Consider the following 9,740-nt stretch of genomic DNA (forward strand, 5'->3'; position numbering starts at 1 on the left):
ATGTTATCTATGCACCAAAATTGAAGGCGCAATTCAAATAACCGATACCTACAACCAGGTTAACAAGTAACAACATCCATTATCGATTCAATCAAAGGATACGGAGCTGCATAAATTGAAGCCATAGCACCTATAGCGGAAAACATAATTTTGAGGAAACTGCATTTGAAGTTTTAATTATTAGATGCGTCGCTAAAATTACACGGTAGGAAAATTGCAAAAGTATTTTTTTGTGTTTGGTTATCCCCTTTGAAGGATCCGCTGTGCGTATATATTATTGTTTCTTAAGCAAATCTGAGCTCCGAAAATGTACGTATTTCTGCCAAACGGAATTATGTCCATTGTGACGTAAACTCTGGTATGCATATATTCTTATGGGTCTCAGGGCTCATGTCCTAGTGCACACAGTTCCGTTTAGCAGAAATACGCCCAAATAACTTTTACACTAACAATAAGAGGAAGATAACATTGCAGGGTCTCTAAAATGAATTGCATCTGCTCTCGATGCGTTCATTGGGGCTCTTCGCCGCTCCTCTGTGATAAAGAAGTATATCAATTGGACGTATTTCTGTCAAACGGAACTATGTGCATTATGATGTGAGCCCTGTAATTCATGTATTCTTATGGGTCTCTGGGCTCATCTCTTAAAGCACATAGTTCTGTTTGATAGAAATACGTCCAATATACAAGTGAGCCCCAAAAAACATCGAGTTACATGGGACCATCGGGTTCACGTGGATACTAAGATACACCCTTACGTCAGATGGAGGAGCGACGTATTCTGCCGTACTAAGGAAAAACGCCGTATAAGTCTTATGCGTTGCCAGATTCCCCTCAATAAAAACCGAATTTACTGAACATTTTTTAAATCATTTGCTTCAAATTTTTTAGACGATTTCGATCGCAATTCGATCTACAATAGGTACCTGAAAATTTCAAGAGAAATATAAGTAATACTTTCCTAGAAAATACATGATAAATCAGGGAAAATTTGGCAACTCTCGAATGTTCATACGGCGTTTTGCACGGCAGTATTGCGCCGTATCCCACTTGAAATAACTCCTCTTTTCGCTCCGGCAAAAGTTTTCAACCGATCCACATGATTAAACCGCCTGAGGCTGAGGAAGTTTGCAACTTCGGAAAACCGAACTTTCGGTCCCTTTGTTTAATCATTGATATTTGGCAACTTATTAAAATGACGGTCTCATTCATTACACGGTCCCACCCCGAGCGGATCCCTGACCTATTCTGCCTTGCTAAGGAAGAACGCCGTATGCACATTCAAGAGTTGCCAAATTTCCTTCGATTAAATGTTCATTTATCAGGAAAGTTATGAATATTCCTCCTTGAAATTTTCAGGGACTTTAGATGAAACTTGAGAACAAAATTATCTGAAAAATTGGGAGGAAAATAATCACAAGTTTATTGAAAAATTGGCGTTTTATCAAAGGAAATTTGGCAACGCCTGAAGGTTCATATGGCGTTTTTCCTTAGCACGGAAGTATTACACGTGGGTTCCACGTCGACGTCCTAAAATTTTATATCATCGTAATGCCGGCTGAACAGGCTCATAAAATGATTCGCGTTTTATCGCTTCGTCTCGGGGTTTAAGGTTCCTTTCGATCAGCGGCGTGGCGTGCTTTGCGATTTATCGATTGATTTGCCGTTTAAACCCATGGGAAAGGATCGATAAATAGGGTGTTCGCAGCGAACACCTTAATAATCGATTCTTTACCATAGCTTCAAATGGGGAAATATCGATAATCGATCATTCACGCCACGCCACTGCTTTCGATGGGTTCTTGTCGCACGAGCTCCGTTGTCTGAACCCGGAAATACCCGTCCGAACACTAAGAGATCGAAGCTCTTAACGCTTTCATGCAACGAGGTGAGAAGCACATAATCAACAGTTCGTACTATGTGATGTCCCGCAACCTCAATTTCGAGTGGGTGAAATGTGAAAACTTTTGGGTCCTGTACTCATGGACTCAGTCTTGGAGATTAGAGTGTTGCCGATTTTGTCTTCGGCATTTAAATCGTAGTTGAAATTTTGCAGAGAAACTACCGAACGATCGAATGGACGGTAGTTCACTGAGGCTTTTAAAACTAAAATAACTATAGAAATTTCTTAAAACTAAATTTTAAAATGACGCTAGCTTAAAAATTTCAGAACAAAGGTACATGGTTCCATTATGCGCTATTTTATTCTATCAATCTTACGAAGTTCCTTGCTTTAATTTATCACAGATAAATAGATGATTTTTCGAGATTCATTGAGCCATTCACCCACAAAGTAACGCAGGCGAAATGTAATTTGCCCAAGCTAATCAAGATATTCCCGGGTAAAGCCCGTATCATACGATCAAAGTCGAGCTCTCAAAGTGACGTCACGTGACCCCACGTGACGCCACTTTTCAAAGATTGAAGTGCGCACGGTAGCGAACGCACAATGCGTGAAGTATTTCTGCAGTCTTGTAGGCGCTTCGCGGCTCGCCCGACCGCACGGTGTTTGGCGCAATGCGTGAAGTATTCCCTCAGTCATGTAGGCGCTAATACGATCATTCATCACGTCACGTGACCCCACGTGACGCCACTTTGAGAGCTCTACCCGATCGTCTGAAATAGACTTTCAGAGAAATCGGTCCGGGAAAAGCGCGAGGCAACGTACATTCTTTTTTTTTTTTTTTTTTTTTTTTTTCGTCCTTAACAGGTGTGTGTAATCATCAAGTGGGAAAAATAGCGAGACATGCCAGTGGTGTAGCGTGGCAATATGATGGCCGGAGCGGATATGATTGTTGATGCCCTCCACCCCTCTCAATGCTCCCCATTCCATTTTCCCCACAACCCACCCTGCACTTCTTATAAAAGTCGACCACGGTGCCGAAATTGTTGACTTTTTTAATTTTAACACTTTCATCAGTATACATATTCCGCTGCTTGAATGAGACACGATTTCATTCTAAATTGTATAGGCTATTAATTGAATATCTTCTGTTTCATCCGACTCTCCCGAAATAAGGCAACCAATTGGAGCGCCTTTAGCAGACTGGAACCTAGCCACATCAGCTATTGCAAAATTTAACTGTAAAGTTTAAATTTTTACATGAAAAATTGTGTGCGGATTCCTTTGAAAATTGTAAAGCATTTGCTTCGTACTTTGCAGAAAATTCACTGAAAGCACCAAAATCCAAACAACCACGTTTTCATGTGAAAATTAAATTGCCAAATTAAATTTGGCAATAATGGATGTGACTTGGTTCGTTTCTGCTTAACGCGGTCCAATAATTGGTGTTTGGTTTTGTAGTATGCTAACCATACTTGAGAGTAACCTTGCTTATTATTTGGTGCCAGGCGAAAGCATTTCGTCTCGGTCTCCAGATACACCTTTTCTTTTCTTCTGCGGGCAGATTACTTAAATTGATAGACAAATGGATAGACAAAGTACACAAAAAGAAAATGAAGCGATCCTATTTGTTGATACAAGTGGTTGTTCCAGACTTCCAGATTAAAGGCAAAAATGATATAGTAATAAGGAAGTAATTTATCGTCACACCTTGACGTGAGGGCGTATCTCTATACATCCACATGGCTAACGTGGAAATTGAGATACATCCTTAGAGTCACCCGTGTCACAGAAGCGACTTCATGGGTTGCCGTTAGTTAGTCTACTTATACCTCTTTTGCCAATTGTCAACACCCACTTCCACCAATACGATCCCTCTATTTTCTCTTTCTCGATTGCTTTGTCTATCAATTTTAATAATCAGCCCGCTGGTGGATCTAGAGCTGTAAACGGATCCTCCTTGTTACGGAAAGCCTCACTTCTTTTTTACGAGCTTAATTCTAATATAGTCTGGCACAGCGAACGCAGCGGCCAGTCACCGATATTGTTTACTGTTAAAAACATTTACGTCCTTTGCACGGCGCACAGTGAAAGGAACTAATCGAAGAGGTCGGACATGAAATTTTTAGACAAAGTTTCAAATTTTTATGTTGATTTCGTCATAACGTCAATATCAGGGGGTGTATCTAAAGGGAAATTTCACGAAAAAACCAACGGAACTACTCTCAAGTTTTAAACTTTTTTGTTTAATGATTTCGAAAATATAGCTTTCAAAGTTTCCAAATTTTATCCGGCTTTACTTATTGACTTGACCCAGAGTGCGACGCTACGCTGGAATAAGCATTAAGTCCGGAAAACCAGAGCTAAAATAACAAAATATGTTCTTAAATAGGCGGAATGTTTGTTAGTAATGGAAAATCGGGAGCGCGGAAATACTGCTAAGTGTGCTAAGGAAAAAATGCCGTATGTACCTTCAGGCGTTGCCAAATTTCCATTGATAAAACACGAATTTCCTGGTAAATTTATGAAAAATTTCCTTTTGATTTTTCAAATAATTTTGTATGCAACTTCGCCTAAAGTTCCTGAAAATTTCAAGAGAAGATATTCATAACTTCCCTAAAAAATAAACATTTTATTGAAGGAAATGTGGCAACTCTCGAATTTTCATACGGCGTTCTTCCTTAGCACGCCAGAACAGGTCTCAGTATAACTTCAGGACGGGTCTCGATTACAGTTACAACTTGAATTCATTTGATTACTGAAATACAGCGATCAACCCTTCTAATCTTTTTTTCCTTCTTCCATTCCATTCGTTTTGATCCAATGTGTAGCCTTTTTTAAAGGGCGAATTTCCCTTGCCAACTAACGTCGCGCTCGCGTTTCGTTAGGTCGTAAACGCGATGATTAGTTGTGACTCGAAAATTAGGAGTGATCGAACTTTCGGCCGGGCTTCGGGCGCGTACCGACTAGGTCGATTCAAAGGGTGGGAAAGGGTAACCGTTGCGCCCCTGGAGGAGGGTCGCTGTTGCCTAATTTAACCATACTTTTCCTTGCCCCGGATACATTTAGACGAGAATACACATAAAGGAAGGGTATTGCCATTTTAGTGCCGCTCTTTGATTGGTTTGCCATTTGTAGACCCTACAGTACCTGTGCTTATACGGGAGAGTATTACCATCTCTGAGCCGCTCTCTGATTGCGGTTCATCAGTTTTAGGCTATCATGGAGCTCCAAAGTTGGCCCGATGTAAACAAACCCTACCCAGAGGAACACACATTATCGGCCGAGAATTGAATAATAATCACACTCAAAGTTTAATTTTCGGCAAAAATATTCATCAAAGTTCGATCCGAACTCAATTCAGACTTAGGGTATAAAAAAATTTCTATCACACCCAAAATCACGTCTAGAGCTTTGGAGAACTTTTTCGCCATCTTGTTTGTTTACATTGGGCCAAACTAGGAGCGGAGGGGCTGGGTTTTGTTTACATTCATCCGAAAGGGCTCCATGATAGTCGACCAGACAGAAAGCGGCACACTTTTTATGTAGTAAAAGGATTGAGATAGCACTAGGCAATACTCTCCTGTATTCAGGTACTCTAGTAGACCCTGTGTGAAAATTTAAGGCGCCGATGGAAGCACACTGGATTAAAAGGATTTGCCTGTTTGAGGGCAAAATAAATACTGCTCACAGAGGAAATGTGATTCCCCCCTCGGCCGCAAAATTTACAATGAGGTTTATTTAGAGCTTTTATAGATTTTTGATTGATTTCTAAGGGACAAACATGTACGTACCTAAAAGTATTTTCTGGAGGTCTCCTAGCTCTCACTTCTTGAGAAATAGCCTGACAGTGAATCCTTTTAGTACTAAGAGGGTTTTGGGTGAAATCTACTTGAAAATTTTGGAAAATTTATCTCTATTAAATGCATTTTGAGGCAATTCTTGTGAAAAATGTATAGCCGAGTGTAGCTTAAGGTTCAACTCTACTAATAATTCTCGAAACATATCTCGAACTCCGTCCTCCGCTTTTCTATCTTAGGCGAGAAAAACGTACAGGTTTTAGCCCATTGTCTGTCGATCAGATTTTCTGGGGAAAACAGGGAGGGATATTTGACCCGTTTCAAATTCTGGGTGAGAACAGGCCCACCCTGGCTCCATCAAAGTTACACTTTATGCTAATTGAGAGAACCATTAAAACTTTGAGTCTATGATAATGAAACCAATCACTAGATTTTAAATAAAATCATCGTCACGATGACACGTGCGTGGATTCAGTCAAATATTTCTGATTTACACGTGATAAGTTTATTCACGTCAGAGACAATATATTCTGTGAAATATTGAAAAACTTGGCAAGATGAGTCGCGTGTTTTGAAAACAACTCAATAGTGTGCAAATATGCGAGGACTTCAGATGCCATTCGGCACCCTTGGAACAGTGTGGCAGAGAATAAAAGCTTTCTCACGCAGTAATCCGTCCTACAATACAAGCACGATGAATTATTGATATTCACGAAAGAGGCCCCATTCAAAAGAAAAGTAAAAGTCCTTCTCGGCTATAAACCCTTTCAACCTTCCGCGAAGCGAAGGGTGCAAAGCAACCCAATTACGTGTCGCGTTCCCTTGTTAGTTTACACCTATTTTGTCCATTCCTTGCATCCGCGCGAGAGATCTCGAGAGTTTTTATCAGAAAAATATCACCATGACTATTTCTATCACCGATTGGTCTCTCTCTCTTTCCCCCTCACTCTCTCTCTCTACACTTCAGCGCGTCTCTCAAAAATGTATTTTCCTGGCTGGAAAATGTTGAAATACTTTCAGAGGAGGCCGCATTGCAACTGCTCCCAACTTCACTGAAATTTTTCCCGATATTCGGAAAAAAGATCCCTTCAACTTTAACCTTTACCCGTATACTGCTTACTATACTGCTTACGCCGTATACTGAGGAAAATACCAGAAACAGCGATATTGAATTTTTTGAACAAGAAAAAATACGGAATTTGACATGATTGATGAAGGATTATATTACAGTTTTAAATAAAAATAAATATTGAAGAATAAAATTGAAAAAAATGTGATAATTTATTTCAGGTTCATACTTTTATCTGAGTTAAGGTCTAAAGAGAGTGGCCAACCTCAAAATGGTAAAAAAGAAACTCTCATTTGACAATAACTTTCAGTAAGTTTCATACACAAAAATATTGATGAGGTATTAGCTCTGAATATTGTAGACTGTATAAAACTGAACTTCATCCCTAAATTTTAAGTAGCTCCATTCCACGTTGGCTGATACCTCGATTGTTTTTCATCTAAATTGGGCATTGATTATTTTTTGAATTTTTTTCTTCAAATATTGGTTTTGATTCAAGATGCTAAAAACAATTCCAGACGTCAATATCTAAGAGGACGCGTAATGGTGAGTTCAAAGCCTCTATCTCTTTAGAAAAAAAAAAATTGATGTAGAATCAATCTCAGTATCATGGGAATATTTGTACATACCCGGATCTGAGCCTTCCGAAAGTGGTCTGAGCTATAGTCTTCCTTTAAAGGTACTTTGAAGGAGTAATGTGAAAGTTTGAGTCATACCATTGGACTGTGATCTCTTCTAAAATGAGAGAGAGGACTGAAAAGAGGAGATTTTTGTCCATTAAAGGTATCGATCCAGCTGTGCACTTTATTTTAAGGGTAATTTCGTAACTTTAGTCTCCTAGTCTCTTTACTTCGAAAATTTGGACACAGAATTCTTGCTAACGTCAAATGTGAAAAACTTGAGAAGCAATGCGATGTAGATTTCGGGTCATGAAGGATAGTTTGGGTCGCAAGTTAATGACTAATTTTTTAGCGACACGAGTAGGGAAAAGTAGTGGAGGGGAAAGCAACAAAATGTTAGACTAACTTCCGGAAAACCCCCAGAAAGGAATAACTCAAAATGCCTAAACTTTCCTCGAAAATATCACACTCATCTCGTAAGCAGCGTTTCCAGTTCTGCTTTCCATTCAACCTCCCTTGAAAACCACGCTGAAAGATCAAAATGAGCGATACAACTATATCGATGCCTGAGTCGCTCAAATTGCAGAACAAACAAAATGAAGGAGTCTCATTCAGTTTCATACAATTCAGTTTCTTCCATACCAATGGTCTTTTCACGCGATGGTTTTTTTTTACAACCATCACGGACATTACACAATATTACTACAACCTCACGACTTTTTACACGTGTAATAAAGCAATGAATGCAGTCATGGCTGCAAAACATCTCAAAATTCCTCCGCAATTGTAATAATCAGTTTTCATTTCAAACTCGACTGAACTCGTGTTTAGTTAACTATGATGGTTTAATACTGAATAAGAAAAAAAACAGCATTATCAAAAATAACTACAAAATGTCAGATATGACACGCATGGTTTGACTAAAAATATCCACCATGAGGCCATAAAAGATGTTCTCAAAAATACATAGAGCAGAAGTAGTCATGTATGAATTCAGTTCCTGAGAGTTTATAAATATCACTAAGAATGATACTACAACGAAGTAAATCTGCAATTATTTCGGAGTGAAGAGCAAGAGATACAATAACTAATTTTGTGTATAGAATAACGCACACGTTGAAGTATTGTCTTCGTTGAATTTCACTATACTTCAAATCGACTAAGAAAAAAAAAACAGCATTATCAAAAATAACAACAAAATTTTAGATATGGTACGCATTGCTTGACTTAAAATAACCACCATGAGGCCATAAAAGATGTTCTCAAAAATACATAGAACAGAAATATTCACGTATGAATTCAGTTCCTAAGAGTTTACAAATATCACTAAGAATGATACTACAACGAAGTAAATCTGCAGTTCATCTCGATACATCGGACAATGTCTTAACATCGAGAGCGAGGAATCTGCAATGACGATTTTTCCGCATGGTTGATTAATTAATATAATTAAACTTTTTAACGTCGAAACTAGTGACTACGCAAGATTGATCCCCAGATGAGCATACATTCCAAGTGCAGTAAACGCGACAGTTAAAAAGACTCGTCGGTCTCTCTGTCCCGTTCGGTTTTCCAGCACATCCTCCAAAAACCAACTGTTGGGTCTCATTTACCTGGGACCCGTCAAATGTCAAACAAACTTACCGAGGTGATCCGCAACCGAGACACGAGCCACTGGTCGAAGCACGACGTGTCACCTCACAACTTGACCTAGGCACGGGGCACAATATAACCGGATCCCGAGTGTAAAGTACGAGAAGTTTAAGCTCACCGCGAGACGCAATCCGCAAAACAATAATAAACTTCGAGCACAGACCGAGAACGTATAAATTCGGACTATTTACGTCGTCGCGTTGGGCTCGTGGCGCGGTAAACCGATCGATATTCGTTCGGCGCCCGGCCGTTAGGCGGCGCTCGCAGTCCTGCGTCTCGGCGCCGGTCATGAACTCGCGGAGGCGGGAATTTCGAATGGATCGTGTTCGATGCATAAACGGGTGAGATTGTATCGAAATCGATTGGCTGGACATGTAAACATAGCCTCAAAGTCTTTTATTTTTTATTTTTTATTTTTGCAGGTTTAATGGCTTATACCCCCCCTACAGCCAACAATAGACAGTATTTTTATTTTATTTTTTTGAATGAATGAATGAGTGAATGAATTTATTCTCGTTTTAGTGTACAATAGGTAACAACAGGCAAATAGGTAAGAAACAAACAAACAAAAAACAAAACAAAAAAAATGAAATAAAACACCCACTACTAACATTTGGCGATTGCGTCGGGTGGAAAAGACATCATGGGTATTGTCAGTAGACATCATGGGAATTTTGGTACATCCACGCTCCGGCTCTCAAATTTTCAGGGATTAAGGTCGAGTAGAATCTGTTTCTGCAGATCCAGTCGTCAGT

General features: G+C 39.5%; 1 protein-coding gene across 1 annotated transcript in view; it reads right to left on the reverse strand.

Moving 5' to 3' along the window:
• LOC109044383 (popeye domain-containing protein 1) overlaps nucleotides 1–9,219 on the reverse strand; it is a 52,000-nt gene extending 42,781 nt beyond the window's left edge. The window contains exon 1 of the mRNA XM_019062087.2: nucleotides 8,977–9,219. The gene's annotated coding sequence lies outside the window, so the exon portion shown is untranslated. The remainder of the gene's footprint in view (nucleotides 1–8,976) is intronic.
• Nucleotides 9,220–9,740: the final 521 nt, after the last annotated feature.

The sequence above is a fragment of the Bemisia tabaci genome, chromosome 8, assembly GCF_918797505.1.
Source record: "Bemisia tabaci chromosome 8, PGI_BMITA_v3".
Taxonomy (NCBI): Eukaryota; Metazoa; Arthropoda; class Insecta; order Hemiptera; family Aleyrodidae; genus Bemisia; species Bemisia tabaci.